The sequence below is a fragment of the Tamandua tetradactyla genome, chromosome 1, assembly GCF_023851605.1.
Source record: "Tamandua tetradactyla isolate mTamTet1 chromosome 1, mTamTet1.pri, whole genome shotgun sequence".
Classification (NCBI taxonomy): Eukaryota; Metazoa; Chordata; class Mammalia; order Pilosa; family Myrmecophagidae; genus Tamandua; species Tamandua tetradactyla.
The window spans coordinates 11371234-11396537 of NC_135327.1; the positions used below are offsets into that span (position 1 = coordinate 11371234).

Below are 25304 nucleotides of genomic sequence, written 5' to 3' on the forward strand. Positions count from 1 at the left end.
TGTGGTGCCAAGCATGTCTTTGCTTCATGGCATGGCGTCTTCTTGGCTTGGGGAATAGAGAGGTATGAGAATCCAGTGATGATGAGGCCTGGCTAGCAGGTGTATTAGCTGGCCCTTTGCACCAGCAGTTCCTGTGACAAAACTTCAAGCATTGACCTCCCTGTCTGTGGTGTTTCCCATCAAGTCACCTCTGAGTCCTAATGAAGATGCTGTGTGAATTCCCTCAGCAGTTCCCAGGAATTTGCTCTGTGGCTCCTGGCCTTTGTGGAAGAGGGGGGGGGGCACAGACATGCTCCCCCAGCTGGACAAGCCAGTTCTGCTGACTGGGCAGATGGGGCCCACGCACCGGGACCTGGGGAGATTGAGAGGAGAAAGTGGCTGAGCACAGCTCTGCGAGGCCTGGTGATTTATGAGGAGCAGCTTCTGCGGGCCATCTGGACCAGGAACTTCAGGAAGCACATCCTGTGTGGAGGCGCAGGCAGCATGGGAACCCTGCCAGGGAGGAGGAGGGCTGCAAGGGAGCGGGAGGAGGGAGGGGATGGGGAGGCAGGGATGAGGCGGAGGCAACGTGGAAAGAGCCCAGGTTGTGTAATCTGACAGATCCAGGCTCTTTCACTTGCAGAAACTTTGGGCAGGACTCTAAATGCTTGGGGTCCTGGTTTTATCAACTTTAAAAGGGAGTGATAATTCCAACTCAGTGGGCTGTTGAGAAGTTTAAATAGAGTAATGTGTCTCAAAGTACCCAACACAATGCCTTGAAGGGAAGAAGTTGATATTACTGAGCATTTTACATGTGCCAGACATTGGGTTAGGTGCTGGGAATACAAAGATCCTGACTTTGTAATCTAGTGGAGGAGGTGACTATTTCCTACTGCATGAGATACTTACAAGGAACTCTGAGACCATAGCAGTGAAAACAACTCACTCATCCTGGAGGTGACATTTGGGCTGGGCTTCAAAGGAGAATAGGAAATCAGTGGTCTGTGCAGAGATGGCAAAGGAAATAACATGTGTATAGGAATGCTACCCTAAAGTCAATGTTGGATCATTCATTTAACTCCAGCCCTGTTGCTCCACTGAGTGCCAAATGCACATATCCAACTGCCTACTTGACATCTATAGTTGGATGGCTAATGGGCATATCATACTCAACATGACCAAAAAAAGCTCTTGGTCCTCCCCCAACCGTAACACATACATCAGCCATCTTTCCCAGGTCTTCTTTATCTGGGTAAGTGGCACCACCATCTGCTCTGTCATAGAACTAAGAAATCTAGGTGTAATTCATCTTTGATTTCTCCATTTCTCTCACCACGTCTAGTGGTGCAGTGTTGTAAACTTCATGTGCCTGAGTCCTCCTGGAATTGTGCAGTGTGGTCACACCTCACATCCCCAAGTTCGGTCTGTCAGCAAATCCTGCTAGTTCTTATCTTCCAAGTACATCCAGAATCCATTTACTTCTCTTCATCTCTGGCACAACTGCCTTGGTCTAAACCACTATGGGGCTTTGCCCAGACAACTCCAAGGGGGCTGTTTACTTGTTTTCCAGCAGCCAAAGTGAGTTTTACAAAATAAAAATCAAATCAAAACACGTTTGCTTAAAGCTTTGATCAGACAGTTATTTTCACAGCATTTCTGTATTACAAGTCACCCTTGAAACTCAGTGCTGTATTGCAATAAACATTTATTTCTTGCTTATGTATCTGAGGGTTGACTGAAGCTTGGATGGTCTAGGCTGGGCTTGGCTTCAGACTGCAGGTTGGGTCCAGGACTACTCTGTGTGTCATGTCTCTCAGCCTTTTTGGACCAGTGGATACCCAAGGCATGTTCTCATAGTGAAAAACAAAAGCACTTGAGAGCAACTCCATCTGTATAAGAGCATTCAAATTTTAGCTTCCAATATATCCACTACCATTCCATTGCTCAAAACAAGTCATGTGACCAAGTCCAAAGTCAAGGGGGAAAAAAGTACATTATACCATGAGGTCATGGCAAAAGTGTGGATATATAGTTCATCAAAAAGAAGTAAAGAATTGAGATCAATAATTTAATCTTCAATGAAAAACCTTTAAATTAGAATAAAATCTACATTTCACCCTCTTCCAGGTCTGGTCTCTGATATATCCCCAACCTCAACTCCTAATACTTTTCACCTCACACATTCCTCTTTAGCCATACCATCTTCTTGGCTCTTCCTCAAACTTTCAAAACTCTTTTTCCCACCTTAAGTTCTTTGCATTTATCATTCTCTCTGTTTGGAACACACTGCTCCCAAATCTAAATCACATAGCTATCTTCTTCTTGCCATCAGGTCTCTGATAAAATGTCCCCTCTGTTCACGGAGCTCGTTAAAGATATAGATTTCTGGGCTTCACCCCAAGAGATTCTGACACAGCAGATCTAGGGTGGGACTCAGGAGTCAGTTTCTGACAAGGTACCAACAGACAATTCCATTCAGATTTTCCACAAACACATTCTGAAAAAACACAGCTGTGCCAGAAGATCATGCCCAGGGACTACTGGAAAAGAAGTGAAAGACTTAAGTCTATTGAGGGGTCAGTGAAGGCTTGCAGAAGAGGCAATGGCTGAACCAAGACTTGAGGATGTGGAGCGGGTTGTCAGGCAGAAGGACTATATGTCTTGGGGTTATCTCATGACTCTATGAACTTCCTAAGTGATCCAAGTTACTCTCCTTGGAAATCACACCATTTAGCCCAGGCCCTGCTGGCACTGCCTCCTGTTGAGAGCTAGAACTGACAGTATTATATATGACCTTCATTTGAGCTTCTTTAGACAACCAGTTCCACAGGAAGTCTTAGAAAGCTTTTTCTCTCCAAATGATCTTTTTTAGTGTCTGTCACCCAGAGTTGTAGAGATTTTATATCATTGATGAAATCCTATTAAGCTTTTATTTCCTTATTTTCCTTTTATGATGACTGGGGTTTCCTTCCTGAGAGGAGGCCTCAGGAAGTGGGTGTGCCTTGGCTGGAGCCAGGCCCTGGGGAGGATGGGTCATTAAGACAGTGCAGCCTCAGCTGTAGCACAGGCATTCAGGGCTGGCCGCAGCCTTCAAGGTCATTTGGGCCCATTTTCCACCCACAACACCTTCTTTAGAGCATCCCATGACCCAGAAGAGGCAGCCATGGGCTGTAGAGTCAGAAGACTTGACCTAAGAGCCAGAGGAGCTGGTTCAAGACTTCGCTTCTTGGAGGGCTGGCCCTTCGGGATGTAACATCAGGCAAGCCATTTGTCCTCCCTGGACCTTATTTGTATTTGTGTGTACTGCGTACATATTGTGGTAAAGATGGGATGTGATAAGTGTTATGTAAACGAGGTCTGCAAAAGGTCTTCTTATCCACTTTCTACTTGAACATGTCCAGTGATGGAAAATCTGCTACTTTGAAAGCACAGTGTCGAGATCCTGTTAGATCTGGATGCCATTAGCCCATTGGTGATCTCTTCTGATTTAAGGTTCTCTAACATATGATTCTAAAACTTGAAACCCTAATCAAAGCCACCAAATACTGGCCAGGAAAGCATCAGGGACAGAGACCATTGCATACTTCCTGTTATATCACTGACTCTCAATCCTAGAATCACCTGGGGTAATAGTAAAACATACTCAATGTCTAGATTTTAACCCAGATTTATTAAATAAAAACCTCTAAAAGCAGAGGGCAGGGCATCAGTGTATTTTTTAAAGCTCTTCAGCTGATTCTATTATGAAGTCAAGATGAAACTTTCTGTTAGGTATATTCAGACAACCACAGACCCACCTTGGAACACTAGCAATCAGTCCACATTTTCTCACCTGTCTCTAAAGATGTTTGAAAGCATTTGCCTGCTTCATTCCAGACATAAGATATGGAACCTGAATTTATCCAGGTTGTACCAGGTTGAGGTTAAATCTGGGACCACATTAATAAAAATCACATTTTAGTGGCTTTGGACCCATTTACAGGCCTCGGCAGAGTTCTCCCAATTTTGGTATATTTAGGAAGAAAGTCCCATTTGACATAAAATGGAGTTTGCTGAGGCTTTTCTCTCTTGGAGTCACACTTTGTCTTGTGGTGTCGGGACTGCTGGTGCACTAGGTCTCGGCAGGCCTCTTGTGAGGTCAGCCCCCTAGCCTCTGCTGGAGGCTTCTCCCTAGGTCTTGGGCAAGTGTTCCTGGCCCTGCCCTGGGACATGAGGCTGATGCTGGCTCCAACCCTCCTGGCTCCTCCAGTGTGCTTATGCTCCTTTTACTCCAAACTCAAAATAGTTCACTGGTTTCAATTCAATTTGACTCATAAAAAGCACCTCCTGACCAGTCTATACAGAAATCTGACTTAGAACCCAGTCCACTCAGCAGTCTGTCTTAAGAACCCAGGCTCAGCTCAGATTCAGGTGCTGACACAATTTAGGTCAAAGCTGGGACTGAAAATTCCAAGTCTGTGCAATTTCCCTGGTCCCTCGATTTGGCACAGTTACCTGAAGAAATAATAATAATAATAGCTGCCATTTATTGAGAGTTTAGTCTGGACAAGGCATGATGCTAAGTGCTTTACATGGTTTATCTCATTTGATTCTTGCAAAAGTCTTGTATGGTGGGTGTTATGATCCATTTTACAAATGAGGAAACAAAGTCAGAAAGGTTAAACACTTTTCTCATTGTCAATTAACATGAAGGTGGAGGAGCTGAAATTTGAATCCAGGCCTGGGTGATTCAGATGCTCCAACTCATGGCCTGGCTGGGCAGTTTCTACAGAACCCATGTATATTCCTGGTGATCCTTTCCCAAGGGCTCATGGGTCATATAGAAAATAAGCCCATCTGTAAGCTTAACAGGCGTCCAGCATCAAAGATTAGGGAACCATATTTTCTGTTGGACAATTTGGGTGGAATTTGTCTTTCTTTCTAAAGTCCTAAATTCTTCCTAAATTCTCCATGATGTCATAGAGAACCCATTGAAACTGAGAACCCAATGTCAAATGTCAGAATGTAAGAGCTGGCAGTGCCCTTAGAGGTAGACCACCAAGTCCACCCCTTTTACCATGGAGGGGAAATGTAGACATAGAGAGGGCAAGGGACTTGTCTAACACTTTAAAATCAGTCTACAGTGAGCTGCATCCAGGACCCAGGGTCTTTTCCCCTTAGCTCTGGATTTTTTTGTATTAACTTGATTCTATTTTCTGTATAACTATAAAGTACATGAAGCTTTATTTCCACAGGCCTCAGAAAATTTGCAGAAGCCACAGGACAATCTTTCTCCCACCAAACAAGTTGCATATTTTGGTAAGTATTTGTCCTAGAAGGAAAAACTGAAATCTACATTAGCAGTGCTGTGCAAGTTTCTGACATAGAGACCTCCTTAACCTTGGATTTACTCTATGACCTTTCATAAATCAACCCTGTCTGAAGAATGAAACAGGCAGATATCCATAGTGCCACTCCAGCATTATACTATGCTTTTAGAGCAGTGGAACCTTTGACAAAAGGGAACCTGAAGTTGAGACTTACTCTCACGGCTCAATACCAAGATGGGTATGAGTCTGAAAGACCCATGCCCTTCTTTGCCTCCTGCCTCCGCCCTCCCACCCTTGTCTACCCTTAGGCACTTCTGGGAATGCTAAGTATCTGCTGGTGTCAAGTAGAAAATCAGGGACATAAGCATTTTAGGGGCTTTGAAAGAGAAATTGATTAAGCTGAATTTGATCTCAGAGGAAGAGCCCTCCAGCCAGTTGGTTTGGTATGGTTAACAACCTGCTCTCTGAAAAAAATTTTTAAATGTCTTGATTTATAGCATTTGCCCATTTCCCTGATGAAAATGTTTCTATGATGGCCAGTTTCAAGTGACCAAAATGTCATTAAACAGGTTGTGAATTTCCTGGAAGTTCAACAGTTGGCTCTAAGAGCTCGAGTAGTTCAAGCCTGTTGTAGCATACCACCACTTCCAGTTCCTCAAAAACTACGCTAGACTTATTATTAAATTTTAGATGCAGACTCCCATTGTATCTGGGGGGTATCACAGTGATAGGTCCCTTCCTATGATACAATGGTCTCTGTTTCATATCTTGATGAAAATATTGTGATTCTTATACTGTTACAGAACAAATAGAAGTGTGACATGTAGTTCACAATCTATGTAGTTGATTTTATGTAATTTTAATAGTTCTGTCACATTTCTCACAGTTATAATTTTTTCCTTTCATGAATGGCAGAATGTCATGTTAGGACACTATGGTGGGTGCTCCTTCTCTCTATACCTTTTTGTTGGGCTCTCTACCTCTTCCCAGGCTCACACTCACCCACCGCCTAAGTTCAAAGCATTGGCATGTCTACCTTATCAGTTTCTCCTAGCTACCCCTACCTCCTCCCCACTCCTCCCTGGTGTGTCGGAAGGATGGGGAGATGGGAATCCAGAGTTCTAAATCTCTCCTTGGCATATGTTCTCAGGCATGAGTGAAGAATCAGTGATTTGATTTGAGAAGAGAAACTGCAGACAGATGTGCTGTTCTAACATCTGGCTACTTTGGAGGTACAGCTGCATTTGGGCACCCACTCTTTTTTGCATTTGTGGGGGGAGGGGTCAGTTCTTTTCTTATGCTGGAGGTTTGTCTGCACGGAAGAAGATTCTTTGGTCAAGTTCTTGGAAATACCAGGCAGGCTTGGAGGGCAGATCTTTCCTTAAATCTAGGTGGGGTGGCAGAGGGTGTGTTGAGGGTAGAAGACGTCTTAAGTCTCTGGACAGAGATACAAGGATGCCAGATATAACACAGGATGACCCCTTACTCCAGGTGGCTTAGTTAGGGAGAGAAAGCACAAACCCATTTTTATCCCAATGACTCCAACTGTACCTCTTCAGGGGTTAGGAAACCCATTCCCCCATGGCACTGAGCCAGAAAGTGAACGAGGATCAATGAAAGGGGAAGGATGATGAAATAAAAGTGGAGTCTCAATTATGCTTTAGATGAGCAAGGCGATGTTAAGTCTTTGACAGAGGAGGGGCTGGGGACTGGAGGAGAGGAAAAAACGATTTCTTGGAAGAATTCAGTGCCCCAGTCTGGACTTAGCCATTGATTTCCTATTCTAGTTCTATAGATGGACCATAAAGGCCTTGTAAAGTGCGTGTCTCCTCCTGCTATAATTCTCCACAATCTGCATAAAGGAAATGTAAATTCAGCTGCCTTGCTTTTCCTTCCGGCAACATCTGATCCTAGGCGGGTCTAAGGGAATGAATGTCTCTGGGCAGTATATTAGAGATTTGAACTCACCAGCTGCTGGGAATTCAGATTTGTGGTTTCAGGGTGCAGGATGTTTCTGTGTGAACCATGGTCAAAGTTGCTTTTGTAAAATTATAAAAGTTATTTTTTCATGTTTGCATGAAATGGAAAGCTAAAAAAATTTTATGGGATTTCAATGGACTTTAAAACAAAGGCTTTTTTCCCTTAAACTTTGTCAAAAGGCAAAGTAATTGATGTTGAATTTTGTTATTTGCCCTGAAAAAAAACATGCAATCATTGGTACGGTCTGTATCAGCCATTTAGAATGGAAACCAAATGTTTCCTTCTATGTATATCCAAAGCATAAGACTTATCTTCCATCTGGCAAAACCACTTACTGTTGAAATGTTCAGAGTGGAATTGCATTAATAAGTAGACATCAAATGAAATTTACTATTTATGCACTTCCAATGGTCTTTGTCAACCAAGCTGCACATTAGGCCTTTTGTATCAATAAACATCTCTACCTGTGGGTTTTCAAGACAGATTAGCTGAGAAGAACCATTAGGGATGAAAGGCAGGGGCATGCCAGAAGAAAAATGAAATCAAACATTCACCCATGAAAACACTTCCTTCCTGGATACTATTTCGATTTTAATTTCTTTTTTTAAAAATATAAAATACCTGACACTGGTGCTTTTTGGAGATAGCCCACGTCTGTATGGCTATGAGACAGTTCTCCAAAGTGCAGCTCTCGGTGGGGTATTTATTTAATTTGTATTGGTTTTGGACCACAGCCTGTAATGAGGAAAGATATGGGAGAGGCAGGAGATGGCAGTTGAAGGTCTCTACCTTTTTGAACATGAAAGTACAAAAGGCTTGTGCATGTATTTGGGTTTTAGTGAAAATTCAATAACTTCAGCTGCAGTCACTTTGCTCCGGAACACTAATAAAGATGGGAGAGCTAATAAAGGGCCTGAATTAGAGCTTCTTGGAGATGAGGGCTGGAGCGCTGCCAGGTTCGGCTGCCCCCAGTGTCAAAGAACACCCTGGTATGATTTTGCACATGAGCCAATCGAGGACGAAGTTGATTTTAAAGCATCATCCAACAGTATAAGTCCCGCAAACATTGAACAGGTCCTACTGAAATTTCATTGAAAGGGGGATCAGGGATATTCAAATTTCTGACTGGCAAATGCCTGGACAAGCAGAGGGGGTACAGTTAAAAACAGGAGACTCCTTCCCTAAGGTACACTGTCTCCTGCTGAATATTTGTCATCACTCTTCAGGGCAGTGGTGTGAGGATTTGTTGCTAGGCTGGAGTTTAAGTCAAAAGCCTCTAAGGAAGAGTCACCAGTCAGAAGCTGTGGCATGAGTGGAAAGAGGCTGGCCTCTGGAAGATTAAGCACTCCCCCTGAACTATCTAATTTCATCTTTACCTCCACCAGTACTTTCACTTTTTCCTATTTGAGGATGTTCACTGTCTAAGGTCAGGTCCTGGCAAGTGGCGGATCCAGGGTTTGAACCCAGGTGAACTGCATGGATGGCATGGTCTTGCCCTGCCAAGTAGACTGAGATTTCAGAGCCTCCTGCGCCAGATGGGAATCAGAGTTCTGAAGAGGAAACGTGCACATCGCCATTCTATGGGTGGAGTTCCATCTAGTGACTTGCTTTGGTGCTAAGATTGGTCATGTTTGCTGAGAGCTGTTTGGGGATCAACTTGAAATCACCTGCAGCCTTCTCTGCTGTCCGCTGGAAGTTGTCCACTAACAACAGGGTTCATGCTTTGTTGATGGGTTTGAGAAGCTCAGTGTTCCCCAACAGGATGGGGATTCTCACCCAGCACCAGCTTTCCCTGATGTCCTGATGCTCGTGAGTGTGGTTGTAATCCCTGATCACCGCTAAAGTGCCAGGCTCTGGCACTGTACCCCCCACATTGCATCATGTTACTATTGTCATAACTCCAGAGGGTTGGTGCCATTGGACAGACGAAGAGGGTGAAACTGCCGTTTGTGGGATTTGACCCCAGGTCTGTCTAAATTCGAAACTCATTAGGTTAATACTGACCAGGGAAGCTGTGAGTTGGGCCCCTTGTGGAAGGAGTGTGGAGGATGCTTTGGCATTTTTGCCAGACTCATTGCGGTGAGCTGCGACACACATGTGCGTGTCAGACCACCTGACCCCAGGGCACCGCCCACACCAGCTCTCCCTCCCAGTCCTGTCTTCCGATGCCTGTGCTCTGCTCTGCCCCCTTTTTGTTTGTGTGAATTGCCTTCCCCTTCCCGGTGGAGTCCTGGAGCCTCTCACCCAGCGGAGCTGACCTGCCAATGATAAATACCATTTAATTACAGAACAAGATTTTCTGCCATTTCTCTCAGCACGACTTCTATTGCTGAAGATTAAACTTCATTGCAACACCACTGAATTACCTTTTTAAACCTATTATTTCAATGTGATTAACTTCACTTCTTTTCATTTAGCTGTAAGCAAAATCTTGTTTACAAGGCAAAAAAAGTCTTTGTCGTAATATCGGCAATAATAATATAAACGAACATTGCAAGAAAATAATTTATGTGGAAAACAGGAAAAAATGGCATTGATACATGAGGCTCCTCCTCAATTAATAAAAAGGAGGAAATATTTAAAAACAATTTATCAAAGAAATATTATACAGTTCATACATCATGCATTTGCAAAGAATGTACTAATATTCATTCCACAATAGCTGTGTGACCCCCAGATACTAACTCTTTTGTGTGTGATAGTATCTGGGCTGTGGTTAAAATCCAGGGCTGGGTTTGTTTAGTGGTGTGCCAGAGCAGAAAGGCCACTGACGGAGGAAAAGGTTTGTGTTTGCTAGACACCTGCCATGAATTAGGCTATAGTCTCTCTTTTAAACTCTGCCAAAAAGTGTTCGAGGTTTTTAGAGGAGGTTGCTTCCACTGCAAGCCTGATGGGGTATTGAATTGCCCAGGAAGATTTTTAAGGCATAGGTCCACACTGTAATTTGTGCTTCTTCTTTGCAGGCTTGAAACCCAATCCACTAAAACACACGCTTTTATTAAAAATTGCAAAAGGAACAAATGCTTAGTGATTTAAAAAAAAAATTCTTTTATTTGAAGCGAACCCTGGCAGACTGTTTCCAGAAAGTTGTCAAGTCCGGGTGGCCGCTGGGAAGCAGTGGCATCTGTCACTGCAGTTATGTAAATCCTTCCCTTTTGCGGCCAGAATTTGGGGAGGGGACACACGGCTGCGTGTTGGCAAAACAGACACCGTATGCTACCACCCGCATGTCTCCCTAATTTATTTTTACCATTTTCTTTTATGGCCCTCCATGAGACGTACTTCCCAGGGAGTTCTTTTGCAGGGCATTGCAGGCAAATTAGCATTTACATCATATTTAACAGTTTACAATGAGTTCTTCTGCCCACACATTAAAAAAAAAACACATGCTTTTATAAGGGAAACATCAATATCAGAAGGAATATTTCCACATATGGTGTCCACGCTTTGCTGAAATTTAGACTCCTTGATGGTTTAAGAGGAAAAACGGAGGGTTGGCAAAATCCTCCTCAGCCCTGCGTTGCAGGGATGCCTGTCCCCCTGGTGCCCCAAGGGGTCCAGTCCATGGCGCCCACCACAGACCAGGGCAGGGGCGGCAAGGATTGCCTCCCCTGGCCCACCTCTTCCTCCTCAAATATGTCTTCTGTCTCCTTCTTGCTCACATCTCCCCTCAATGCTTTTTATTTTTATTTACTTTTTGCCTACATTTTCCCTTCTTTCCCTCAACTGCGTGATGAACCACATTTACTGAGCACCTACCCTGGTCCAGGGCTGCCCTGGGAACTGGCATGATGGAGGAGAATCAGACATGCCAAGCTTTTCTAATGCACGGATTCTTAAATAGATGTATAAAACATGCAACCCATGCACTACCAGTCTAACTTTCCCCCCTTAAAATATATAATGTTGACATTATTTAAGACTGCCCCTTGATGCCACTACCGTGCCTCCGAGAAGGACCTGTGGACTCCAGCCTGGAGGTGAGTTGGGTGCTCGCCATAGCGGAATGATCCCCAGTTTTTCTCTTTTAGCACTTAGTCTTGTTCTACCCGGAAGCGTTGAACAGTGATTGTCAGGAACTTTGTTTACGTATTTTCGCTGCATCCTCAAAACCACTCGAATTTTGGAGGAGAAAATGGTGGCTGTTTAGCTATTGGGCCATGCAGGAGTGGCTGAGTGTCTCTCCATGTTGGGGTCTGCCTGACTGCAGGGAGGTAGCCCCCCAGATTGCTGCTTACTGTGTCTGTGGGGGACGCTTGGGTCTTCACCCCATTTCCTGTCTCAGAGGGGGCTTATCAGAGCAGAGTCATGAGTCCCAAGAATGGGGCACTGCCCTCCAGGACAGCCACCTCTAGGGATGCCTCAGGATGCCCTTCAGAGGGGGGCCAGGAGCTGGCAAACCCTGAGAGCATCTACTTCTTCCAAGGTGGGGGAAGAACACTGCAAGGCTGAGGGGTGTGCCAGGAACCATCAGGGTAGGTTGACAGATGTGTTTTCAGCATCTGCCTTGCTCCTGGTGCTTGGCAGATGGGGCGTGGGGACCAGGCAGCTGAAAACCTGGACCAGTTTCAAACAACTCCATTTCCCAGGCTGCAAGCAGAGCATTTCTTGAGGGCAGCCATGGAGCCAGCAGCTCCAGGGTTCCCCCAGCAGGAGAAAGCACCACTTGAACTCTGCACAATGTCTGGTTTTGCCGACCCAGGAATTTGTGGGTCCCAGTGAGCATTCTCTGGCTGATGAAATCCCTTATTTCTGCACTTGCCGTTACAGATCTGCATTTCTCCTTTGGTGTCTTCAGACACCTAAGATATGCCCACTTGCTAGAAGGGACTATCAAGCTAAAGGCTGACTTGACCTTCTAGAGCTGTGCTGCCAAATGCAGTAGCTGCCACACAGAGGTGGCTGTTGATCACTTGAATTGTGGCTAGTGTGAACTGCATGCACCACAAGTGTGAAATATTCGCCTGATTAAAAAAAAAACAACTAAAACATCTCAACAATATTTTAAAATTAATTACATGTCAGAATGGTAATATAGTGGATATTTTGGATTCAATAAAATATATATTAAAATTAATTTCACCAGTTTCTTTTTACTTTAAAAAAATGTGGCTACTACTAGAAAATTTCAAATGACATTTCGGGCTTGCATTCTGTTTCTAGCAGACAGTGCTGTTCTAGAAAGCAGACCTGGCGGCATTATCCTCAGATGACTCTGTGCCTGTGCCCCCAGTGAAATTTGCCTAGTAGTCCTCTGGCTGATGATGGCCAAGTCCTCAGGGCATAAGCCACCTCTTCCTCTCTTGACCATAACATGAGGTAAATCTGGTCCTCAGGGACCCAGCCCAGCTGTTTTCGAAGAGCAGTGGCTACAGATGCTGCAGCGTGTTCCATGTTCGGTTACTTGGAGCAGCTTCTGCCGACTAGCCAGTGCCAGCATCTAGACCCAGCCCTGTGCAAAGCCCAAGGCTCATGCTTATCCCTCTGGACCCCATGACAGGCTCCAGTGGACTCTCTTCCTGCTCCCCCTGTCCCAGGCTGACCCATAAGACCCCGGACTGCTGTAACTCACCTGCCTCATATCGCCTCTACCTTCCAGGTGCTAGGAGCCAGGCAGGAGTCTCCCGCAAGCTGGTGCAACCTTGGCAAACAAGCAGAAGTAGCGTTTTGCTGTAGTTGCTCCATCCTGGCTCACTCCCGTACCTACCACCACAAAGGGAGCTTTTTCAGCCCCGGACAACAGGAGACACTCGTCCCTTGGGATGGGGCAGTAGGGGTGGCGGGCTGTTTGTTCTGTGTCTCAGCTCAAGCCCACCCTGCGAATGGACCCATCCCTTCACTCATAAATCCATCCTCTTTGGACTCTCCAAAAGCAGCCAGAATTCTCCAACTCCCCTTACTTTTGGGGGTGCTGGTGGTGGTGGTGAGGATGCACTTTCATTATGTTCTTTCCTCATGAAGTAGACATTATTGGGCTTTTGACAGGCCTTGTGCTGAGCACTGGCGATGGCGTAGCAACCAGAAGTCATCACCAGCTTACACCTCAGAGCTCCCGTATAGAGGAGACACACTCTAATCAAGAAATCACAGTGTCATGAAAAGCCAGAAGAACTACTATGCAAAGGATGCTGGGGAGTGCTCAGTCTTTGGTGGCGGTGGTTAGGATCCGGGAAGGGTTCTCTAAGGATGTAAGGTGTGAATAGGAATTGTTGTATTTTGAAAGCTTAGCTGTTGCTAAGCCAAGTGTGGCTCCAGAGAGGGTTCTGGGAATCAGGGGAGGCCAGAAAACATTTTCCAGGGTGGCCTGTGGCAGAATTGGCTGGGAATAAAATGCTAGTGAGACTAGAAGAAGAAGGTCTGATCATCAGCATGTCTTGGGATCAAGTCTAAAGAGAAACACAAGTCTGCAAATGGGAGAGGAGGTATTCAGGGCTGGAGTTTATGGTGGGTTGAGGCAAGGGGCTCAAGCCTAAAGTGGCGAAGGGTGGCAGGGCGTGTGCCTCCCTCCTGCTTACGACTCAGACAGCTGCACAGAGATGACTTAACAGATTTGTGAAGGGTTGCTGCGTACTTGGTGTTTCGATGGGCCTTATGTTTTGTTGGATCCTAAAAAAGCATCAAACAATAGAGTAACCTGATGGGGCACCCAAGAGTTTGAAAGAGTCCTGAACCAGGAGGTCTGGTTCCAGCCCTGATTTTGCTTTCTGACCCACCGTGTGACCTGGGGCAGGCCCCTTCCTCTCTCTGCAATGTAGAGCCTCCTCATCTGTAAAATAAGGGGGCTGGACTGGGTGACCTCCAAGCCCACATGCACATCTCAGGTCCCAGAACTCTGGGAGTCAATGACGTGCTTGGCTGAGCCATTCCCAGCTATAGCCGAGAGGTTAGGGTTCAAGCCTGTTATGAAGCTGCCACTCAGATGCTGCCACTTCTGATATTAATTTATTTTCCCCCCATGAGGCATGGAGGGCTTTATGAATGTCTTTGAGAATTACCTCTGGCCTTGGGAAAGGAAACTGGGCCTGAAAGCAAACGGAACTAAAACCCCCAAGCACCCCCAGGCTTTCAGTAAATTGACCTAAGTCACCTTTCTTATGAGCAAGCTGTGGCTGAATTCCCAAGAACAGGGAACTGACAACAAACCTTAGTTCTGATTGTCCCCGAAGCCATGCTCTGTTCCACTCAAATTCTGAGCAGAAAAAGACCTGTTTTTTTTTTTTTTCGCATGGGCAGGCACCAGGAATCAAACCCAGGTCTCTGGCATGGCAGGCGAGAATTCTGCCACTGAGCCACCGTCACACTGCCCAACCTGGTTTTATTAGAAGTGCAAGGTCATGGACATGAGGTTGCTCAGTTATGGCTTAGAATCCCTTAACCAGCTGAGTAACCCTGGGTAACCTCCATGAGCCTCAGTTTCTTCATCCATTGAACAGGAATAGTAAAGGGACCCAGCACTACCAAAAATAGTCAGAGGATTAATTCATTGAAGCTCACATTACATTATATCATACCTAAGTGCTTAGTACATTTTAGGGCAGCATGTCGATTATTATAAAAGAATAACAATAATAAAAATGTGTATCCTTTCCAGATATATAAAAAAAGGTAGAGCTTAGAGATGCCATTATAGCTAATAAATGTACCCTTCATTTGCATAGTGCTTCAACTTATGAAACACTTATCCATATTCATTATCTCATTTTATTTTCATTGCAACCAGGTATCATTCATTACTCCATTTTTTCTTCTGGGGCAATGACTCAGAGAGGGGAAGTGGAATAGCCAAGGTCACTGCCAGCTGAAGGGACCTGACTGCTTCGGAATGAAGTATTTTCCCACTGTCTCAACCTGTTTGGACTGGACACAACTCTAAAGCCCTCTCCCCTTAGGACAGCCACTGCTCTTTTACTGGTAGATAAAAGACTTGTGACATTTTTGCTTGAAGCCTCTTTAATTGGGCAAGTACCCCTTTCTTTTTGTGCGACCTGAGGGGAGCTAGAGGTCAGGTAGCTTCATCCTCAGGTAAGGGGCGGCTGGACCTGGGATGGCCTCTCCCGTGTCCTGGACAGGGGCAGGCAGCGTGTAAAGGGTGAGACAAGCTGGGGAAAGTGATCAGACTGTTTAGAACAGTCTTCGATTCCATTCCAGAGAGACTCGCTTACACCTTCTTTCTGCCACACTCCAAGGCAGGGGAGAAACACTGATTTATGGCAAAACTTCCTGCCTGCCTTTGAGACGCTCACAATCGTGGCCTGGAAGAGCTCTTTGGGTGGGCACCAGATATCAGCTTAGCACAAAATTTCTGATTCCTTTCCAACTAAAAAGGAAAATGTCATTTCAGGAAAAATAAATAAATAAATTTAAAAGCCCCCCCCCACTGGCAACACAGCCTTATCCGAATAATAAAATTAAAATATAACAGGGCTGTCAGTGACACAATATCTGAGGGTGACAAGATGTAATCTCAGTAAAAACATCGGATCTGTCTGTTTATAGATCTAATAAATTATGTTCGAATTGTGCTCTTATAAATCCAGGCTGTCGAGGAAACCTAACAACTAATTCATCAGTTGCTCGTCGAGAGGTCTGCTTCTCTGTTCCAATCGCTCACCATGTAGATAACAAGGGGCCTTGCAGACCGGCTGGTTAAATGTCATTTGTTTCAGAGCTGTAACACGGCACGGATCATTGCTCACACATAGTCACCCAATTATATTAACCTGTGCAGCAATACAGTGTAATGACATGACATTAACGCAGCCACTTCAGAGGGGCGAAAACTTCCCTCCTGGCAGAGCACTGGCTTCTCCCCAACAGCTCCCTTGTCATTTAAATGCAAAACAAAAGCTCTGGAATGGGAGGAGCAGAGAGAGTCGCTTCTCTCTGGCAGCCTCTGAAATCTAAAATATTCTATGCTTTATCTTCTGTCAGCTCCGAGGGGGTTGCCGGCTGAGTTTTTGATTCAGCGGCTGAATTTTCGCGAAGGATAGGACTTTTTTTTTCCCCCACCCAAAAGCCACAATTTCTTGTCTTTGAGAACAGTTCTGGGGTTGCCTCAATAATAAGGTACAATGAGGCGATTGAAAAGGGGGGGGGGAGCTGGGGGGCACAGAGAAGGAGTCCTATTTAAAGCCCTTCGGAGGTGGGTGTGGATTAGGGCATTTGGGGTATCTAATTTCTTCCGTCTTGTCGGAGATAGAAGGGGAAGATAAACAAACTAGCTGATTCCAAAGTCTAGTGTTCATCAACCTCGGCATGACTGACGTTTTGGGTCCGGATGGCATTTTGTGGTGGGGGCTGTCGGCTGTTTAGTGGCACCCTTGGCATCTACCCACTAGATGCCAGTAGGATCCGCCCCCCCCCACTCCAGGTCCCAGTTGTGCAACCAAAAATGTCTCCTGACATTGCCACCTGTCCTTTGGGAGGCAAAATCACCCCTCGGGAAAATCATTGATCTAGGATAAAACTTTTCATTGTACATTCAGCAGATATTCACGGAGTACCAGATTTGTGCTGGACTTCGGGCCTCTGAAGTTGCTCTTGAATTTTCTTAATAAAGGAGGGGACTGTCTGGGCTCCCTAAGTCTCCTCTGAGAGAGAGATTTTGAGGATGCTGAGAGATGGCTCAGCTTTTCAGGTGTGAATTTCAGCTCCTCTTCTTAACCGCAGGGAGACCTCCAGGCCTCAGTTGCTTCATCTGTACAATGGGAATAGTGACAGTACGCACCTCATGGAGCTCCTGTGAAGATGAACTGATTTGTGCAAACAAGTCCCCAAAGCGCGGCACCCGGTATTGTTATTTTCATTAAAGCCCACCCATGAAGGACAGGGAATAGGGACTCAAACCCCAGGGACAGAACCTGGCTAGAAGTCAGGGCCGAGGGTGCCCTCTGAGCAGAGCTTCAATCCCAGCAAAGGAAATCCAGGAAGCAGTATGTCAGGATGAACTGCTCCTGCCCAGAAGGGGTAGACAAGGTTGTTTGCTGGGGGCTCATAGTTCACCACTGGTGGCTATTGGGCTGCTTTCAATTAGTTAAATTAACAGTCACATGTTGCTAGGTGCAGTTGTGGTTTTCAAATATCACATCACTTACTCCTCACAATAATTCTATGAGAGAGATTCTGTCATCTCCATTTCACAGATGGGGAAACCAAGGTACAAGAAGGTTTAATAAATTGCCCAGTAACGTTCAATTATGTTTGTAAATGGAGGAGCTTGATCCCAGGCAGCCTAAGTACTGGAGGCCACACTCTTAGTCCGTCCAATCTGCTGTCAACCCCAGCTCCCCTCACTATAGGAAGGAGACACTTGCTCTGTTCAGAATGTACTTGGGGATAAGGCCAGGCCAGGCCAGGGCAGGTGGAGAAGATGGGGAGGCAGGGCAGGAAGCTGTCCATCTCCCATGTTGAGTTTGCTTCCCTGTTTCAGCTTATGGGGGCAAAGTGACCACGTGTGTTTCGTCTTCCCTTTCTTTCCACTGAAATGCTTAGGAAAACCCACAAATGCTGCCGTGGTTTAAAAATTCTGGAAACCAGTAATACTAACCAGTGCTAAGTAAGCAATAATTCCCACCAGTCCAAACTCAGATGAAGTCTTGAGACAAAAAATGGGGCCACATGGGGAAAAGCAGAAGGCAGCTTCAATCTCAGCATGCTCACTCCATATATTCAACCTGCAGACCTCCAGACATGGCTTTTACTGGAGAGAAGGAGGGAAGCATGCTCACCCTGTTTAGGGGCCTGTGTTCAAGGAGGCCAGAGAGTTCTGTCTCTTCCTTCTCCCCTCCAATGGCAACCTTCCAGGACAGCTCCCAACACTGCAAGGCCACTGAGCTGGACATGCGGGAGGGCAGATGCTGGCCACCCTGGGATGTGGTGCTGGCTTTGGGGAGGCATGGAAGTTCAGGGGTCAGAATTTGAATTCACTCTTCATACAGTTTCTTTGGGAATATGTGACCTTCTCATCATAACGTGGCCATGCGGTTATGTTCCACTTCTCATGACCCATCAGATTCAGTGAATAAGAGGCTGGAGAACACTGGAAACTTGGAGAGAAGATTCCAGGATATCACATGGGTCCAGCATCAGTTCTAGGCCTCAGGGTTCAAATAGCAGCCAGATGGACCGTGAAGAGGAGCCAATGAAAATCTATTTTTTGTTTGCTAGAAAAGCCCTATTCTCTGCATAGACTTTTCTCCTGCCACCGCCCCCACCACCCCCTGCCACCTTCCCCTTTTGGATCAAGGATAAGTAAATATGAGAAAAAAGGTAGCATGAGGCCTATGAAGACAAACTGTGTCGTAAGACAGAGAAGATAGTATAATGCAGTGGAAGAACTTACTCTTGAAAAATACGCATTATAGTAAACTGAAGAAAATTTTAGAACATATTTTATTTGTCCTTTCAGCAAAATTGAGGGAAATATGCAGACCGTAATGCAAGAAATGAAAAATGAGCTGATGATACACCAGTATAATATATGAAGATTCAGAAACAAGCTGAGAGGAGGTAGAAATTAAATAAAGGTTAAGCAAAATAAGAAGAAACAAAGTTAAAATCAACATTAGATGAAGTACAGAACAGTTGGCAATGCAGAGAATAGTCAATAGTCTTTAATTGCTATATATGCCTCAGTTTCGTCATCTGTTCAATGGAGATAACAGCAGTACCTACTTGAAAGAGTTGTTTTGATGATTAAGTGAAATAAAGCATGTATAGCTCTTAGAGTATCTGAAATAGGCATGCCCTTAATAAATATTAGTTATTATTTTTACAACTTGAAACCTAATGTAAACACCTATTTTGATCACAAAAGAAATTGTTTTTAAGTGATTTAAATTGTGCTTTTGAACTAATAATAGTTGAGGCAGACACTGGATTTGAAATCAGAAATCTTAGATAAACTTCAGAAACTCTACTAGGTTGTAGAAGAAAAAAGAGATTAAATATATAGAAGACAGAGAATGGCCGTCCAACATAGAGACAATTGTTTATCCTAAAGAGATTATGGTGTATATTCTACTGTACACATGAAACAATGTTAATATTTCCAGTAAAAAAAAAATATATATATATATATTTTTGCATGGGCAGTCACTGGGAATCGAACCTGGGTCTCTGGCATGGCAGGCGAGAACTCTGCCCGCTGAGCCACTGTGGCCCGCCCAAAATATTTTTTAAAAATTTGAAAAGAGATCAGAAAAATAATTAAAGGTGAACTAGAAGAAAACTTTTCCCAGCCTTAAGAAAAAACTGAGTATGATGCTGAAAGGTCCATAATATGATAAGGAAAATTAATAAAAAGAGAACAGTGTTTGACAAAACTCGTTTCTATTAGTATTTTATCCAGCTTTATTTTTCCTTCTTTGCATTTACTTCTTTCTCTCTCTGCTGTGACTTCATATAAACTGTATGAAGGCAAGGGCTTTGTTTTGTTCATTTTGTATCTTCAGGGTCTGTATCAGTACTTGCCACATAGTAAGTGCTCAATAAATATTGTGAGTGAATTATTAAAGAATATAGTCATAGGTTTGCTATAATAGGATTCCATATACAGATCAATTTTTGGAACTTTACATAGTACATTTCCTCTTGGACAGTAATGCTGCCCAATGTATATTTCCCATGGAAGGCCAGTTTGGAATGTGCTGACCTGGACATGCTCTGGCTAACTAGACCCTAAAGGGTTTGGCCCTCCATTGCATCTTTAATCTCCCTTCTTCTTCTCTCTTCCTTGCTCACTCCACTCGAGTTACGGCGCCTCCTGTTGTTTCTTGGACGTTCTAGATGTGCTCTCAGTTCAGGGTCCCTGCATTTGCTGGTCCCTCTGCCTGGGAGCATTGCCTACAGAGCCACATGGCCCACTCCCATGCTTCCTTCAGGTCTGTATTTGAATGTCACCTGACCGAAGGTTTCCTGAACAACCTATTTAAATTGTCATGCTCCCAGCTCAGCATGCCCTTCCTTGGCTTTATCCTCCTCCACAGTGCATGTTGCCATCAGAAAGGCTGTATGTTTTATCTATTCATTTTGTCTTTTGCCTGTCTCTCCCCTAGAGTGCCAGCTCCATGAAGGCAGAGATTTCTGTCTGTTCTGGTGGCTGCTGTGTCTAGATTGGTGCTTGGTACACAGTAAGTACTGAATTCATTTTTTGAATGAATGGATTTGTAAATGAATGGACACTGTAGGCATACAGGAGGAAAACCGTTTTTTTTCCATAAAGGACAAAAGTCACCCTGTTTTAAGACTTTGCCAAACTCTGAATGCTCTAAGACAATGGAATAATATCTGTGGAATTTTGGGAAGAAAAAGTTACAACTCAAAGCCACACTATCCTCAGCCAAGTTTTGTTTATTTGTGAAGACAACAGAAAGATGTATATGCAACATGTATCACTTAACGAGCCCATCCTACAACATGAAAACAAAGCAAATAAAATCTGTGAAGGAATATTCCATGTGAATCAGATGAATCAAAATTGGGGACTCACGAGTGGGTAAATAGAGATATAATATCAGAGCAATGAACATTAAAACCAGTTAAACATAGAACTGAGTGTATGCTATGATATTTTAATAACCATAAATATGGTTACATAGCAATGCAATTATCCAAAACAATTCTTGAAAAAGATGAACATAATATAAACAAACATAAAATTAAATATTAATAATATGGTTCTAAAAATTCTAGATCGTATCAATGAAAACCTCTAAATGTGGTAAGAATAGTAATCACCTATTTCATCCTCTTATGTAGGAAGAGTCAAGAGAAATTATTTCATTTATTATGTTGATGAACAGGCAAATGCAGATTCACGTAATTTTTTACAAATGAAAAGGCAATCACTTAGAAGAACATATGACAATATTATACTCTTTTTAAATAACCAGAGGAGGAAAAGGCAAAAATAGTAGAGTTTAGAGGAATTATTTTTTGTATATTATTCTCTGTGCTTTTACATATTTTTTTTTTCAAAATTTAGGAAAATAGGTACAATACAGAAGGGGGGAAAACTAATGGCAAAAAAGCATAAAGAACAGAAAACGTAATATAACAATTTTATTAGATCTGGGATATGAGGTCTTTAAATAGAATAAACTTTAATACAACTTTAACAAGCAAGGAAGTATATAACAAATCAACACAAACCACCTACAAACTTTATAAGTTTTAAACTTAAATAAAAATGATAGAGATTCCTATATAAAAAAGCATTAAATAAAAGATGATTTTATTTTGATAAGGAAACAGTCAGTTAATTAAAAAATAACAGTCATGAATATTCGTGTGCCAGATAATATAACATTAAAATATATAAAGTGAAAACTGTTAAAAATGCAAGAAAAAAGTGACAAAACACAATAGTGATAGGGAAATTTGTTTCATCCCTCTCAGTCTTTGATGGGTCCTATTTTTTAAACTTTGTTTTTATTGTATAGTATAACAAATATACAAAGCAAAGAAATGAAAAGGCAATAGTTTTCAAAGTATTCTTCAACAAATAGTTACAGGACAGATCCCAGGGTTTGTCATAGGCTGCCATATAATCTTCTCACATTTTTCCTTCTAGCTGCTCCAGGCTAGAGGGCTTAAATATTTTTTTAAATCATCATAATTGACTTTTTTTCCTTCTTTTTTGTGAAAAATAACATATATACTAAAAAGTTATAAATTTCAAAGCACAGCATCACAATTAGTTGCAGAACATATTTCAGAGTTTGACAGTTTCACAATTTTAGGTTCTTACTTCTAGCTGTTCTAAAATACTGGAGACTCAAAAGGATATCAATGTAATGATTCAGCATTCATATTCATTTGTTAAATCCTATCTTCTCTGTATACTCCACCATCACCTTTGATCTTTCCATCCCTTTCTTTATGGGTGTTTGGGCTATGGTGATTCTAAATTTTTCAGATTGGAAGGGTCTGTCGCTAATATGGGGTATGGAGATGGAATTATCTGATGTTTTGGAGAGGCTGGGCTAGGTTTCAGGACTTATCTGGACCAGGGACCCATCTGGAGGTTGTAGGTTTCTGGAAAGTTACTCTAGTGCATGGAACCCTTGTGGAATCTGATATATTGCCCTAGGTGTTCTTTAGGATTGGCTGGAATGGTCCTGGTGGATCCTATTTTTAAATGTAAATAAGGATGTTGATGAAGTAAGCAACCTATATTCTTTTCCCCATATAAATACGACATCGAAAACATCTTTGATCCTTGAAAGCTTAGGTGAAATTTTCCTAGATCCTATCTCTACGACTTAGGGTGTTAAATACTTCCTACAACCTTATCTCCTGCTTCTCTGGATTTCCTTTCCGAGTCTGTGTGACTTTGGCAGAGGTCTCCATGAAAAATCCACTTGAGCCAAGTGTCTTGTGGATTTAGTTAACTCTCTTGAAGATTCTGAGTTGGCCACATGGAGGGGTCACATGGCTCATCCCTCCTCCATTTGCCATCTTTGGTTTCCTTTCCATACACTGATGTTCTCCATAACTGATCCCTGGGGGCAGTCTTGTTTTGATAGATTCTTTCTGACTAGCAACTCCTATGAAGCCGAATTGCTTTACCTACCTTCCATAGAATTCTGATAAACAAAATTTTTCCATTTCTTTAGAGAATCATTATCACTGATAACATAGTTGTCTCCAAATTGTTTTTGAACGTGAACTGTGAATTCCTTTATATAAAGCATTTTTGAGCATACACTTCCAATATAAGTGCATTTGTTAATTATGTGCACATACCACTAATGTACGAACTCTGTGCTCTTTAGACAAATTGTCTCTATCCGTTTTACTATGTATCTCATGTTTAAACCTTTTCAACATGTGCATATTATTATTAATTTTCATCTTCTATGATACACAAACATGAAGCATATGCAAAAATAGCAGTTAAAAGAGACAAAATAAAAGATAAATATTAAATATCAATTATAATATTTTTTCCTCTATCCTGTTAGATAATCCTCTGTTCCCCTCTGTAATTCAAACCCTAAAGTGAAGACTACATTCTAGAAAACAAGCTTCTTTTCAGAGATTCTTGGAATATGAATCCGAATTGATTATATATTAGCCAGAAAGAAAAACTTTAATAAATCTTCTAAGATAGACGTTATATTAATCCAATTCTCTGAACACAGTGCTGTAAAAGTAGGAAACAATAAGAAAGATTAAAGGGAAACTATTTAGTTAATGGAAAGGAAAAAATATATATACCCTTTTGGGTTATAGGGACCTAAACTAGCACTCACAAGATACTAAGACTAAGATCATTATTTAGCAAACTTATGGGATATGGTCAAAACTCTACTCAAAGGTAAATTTATTTCCTTAGTGAATTCACTGTCAAAATAAGAAAGAATACAAACATGAGAGAAACATTTAACTCAAGGAATTAGGATAAAATGTGCATTTTAAGAAAATAGGTGAAAGGTAATATTCAAGGACAGAAGCAGAGCCAAATGATTTAGAAAGTAAACTGATCAAATTGATAATTAACCCTAACAGAAATTCCATAGATGTTAGCCAGAGACAAATCTCCTGCAAAAAAAGTTTAAACACCAGTACAAAACAACATAGGCAAATAAGGGCACTTAAGTTCATAAAGAATTTTTATGAAGAATAGACCAGTAAACTAGCCCAGGTGATTTTATAGGTACATTTCTTTTCTAATTTCATTTCTAATTTCTAACTGTTTTCTCATGATAAACTGTTTCAGAGCATAAACAAGGAAAGCAAAATTAGTGTAATTTCATACCAAAATGATATTAAGCAGAAAACTTGAGACCAATCTTACTTTTGAATGTAGTTACAAAAACTATATAGGACATCAGCTCCAATATTAAGAGACTAAACACTGCGAGCACATAAGATTTGCTTAAGAACTGCAAGGGTGATTTAATATTGGGGAATCTAGGTTTAAAAATTAGTTTTTTTTCTCTTACTGTGTCCTGAAAATGCCTGGATGAAGGCCCCTGAAATTTAAAGGGTATGTTTGAAATTGTTTGTCCCATAGTGTCTGTGCCTGTGTCCATGTTATATGAAAAATTCAGTTCATGGGACTGAGAATTCTGAGAAGATCTCACAAAAGTCATCAGTTAATCCTCAGAGCAACTGAGGACAAAGAGACCTGTGGTATCCATATTTAGTCATCCTAACCCAGAGGAAACAAACAGTGACTTCATATATGAGTTCCCATTGAAAACCACCAGGGCAGACACTCCCAATTACAAATTACAGGCATTGATTTGTAATCAAACTCCTTCTCATATAGGCGATTCCTTATAGAACTGTAGGGAGAGAAACAGCAAGGATGTGCTTATTTAACAGTGGTCAATGATTTCCTAAGGTAATGTCAGGGAAGCCAAGGAGTCAATTATTGTAAGAATAGGTCAAATGCAAAAAACATCTTGGTGAAGACTATAAAATAATTTAATAATACTCTTTCTGATTTTAAAAGCCTTAGTTAAGGGAGGTTTAAAGAATCTTCCCTCAACAAAATTTCTGTCTTAAACTAATGGGCAAATCCATACATAACTGCAAAACACAAAATGCATTTTCATTAAAATCAAGAGTATGAAGGCCCTTTCTCCACTGGAGATCAGTAGCATCTACCCAGTATGACAACCATAGATGTCCCTAGACTTTGCCAAATGTCCCCTGGAGGGTAAAATGATCCCTGGTTGAGAATCTATGATTTAGGTTAAGAATCACCATTCTAGAAGTTCTAGCAAATGTAATAAGATGGGGTGGGGTGGGGAGGACTCCAAAAATTGCATCTGTGGAAAGAATAGTTACATCAAGTTTTATTTTTCTAGAAGTTCTAGTAAATATAGTGAGGTAAGAAAAAATTACATGTTATAATTACTGAAAGAGAGAATTGTCATTACTTGTAGAAGATGTGCTTATCACCCTAGAACATTTTATTTTTTCTGTTGAGAGTAATAAAAAGAGTTCAGTAAGGTGGCTGGATATGAAACAAATGTACAAAAAAAATATCCAAAATTGTAACAACAACCAGTTAGAAGATAT

At 42.4% G+C, this 25304-nt stretch overlaps 1 long non-coding RNA gene across 14 annotated transcripts in view; it reads left to right on the forward strand.

The window, feature by feature from the left end:
• Positions 1 to 25304, forward strand: part of LOC143690839 (uncharacterized) — a 193882-nt gene that overhangs the window by 154108 nt on the left and 14470 nt on the right. For 5 of the 14 annotated variants that reach the window (XR_013179225.1, XR_013179219.1, XR_013179226.1 and 2 more), the window contains exons 1-4: positions 546 to 5008; positions 5214 to 5277; positions 6439 to 6520; positions 20324 to 20398. This is a non-coding gene — a long non-coding RNA (uncharacterized LOC143690839). Of the gene's footprint in view, positions 1 to 538; positions 5009 to 5213; positions 5278 to 6438; positions 6521 to 7075; positions 8485 to 9556; positions 12820 to 14988; positions 18732 to 20323; positions 25295 to 25304 lie in introns of those variants that run through there. The other 9 variants (XR_013179220.1, XR_013179221.1, XR_013179235.1 and 6 more) reach the window with 7 other exon arrangements.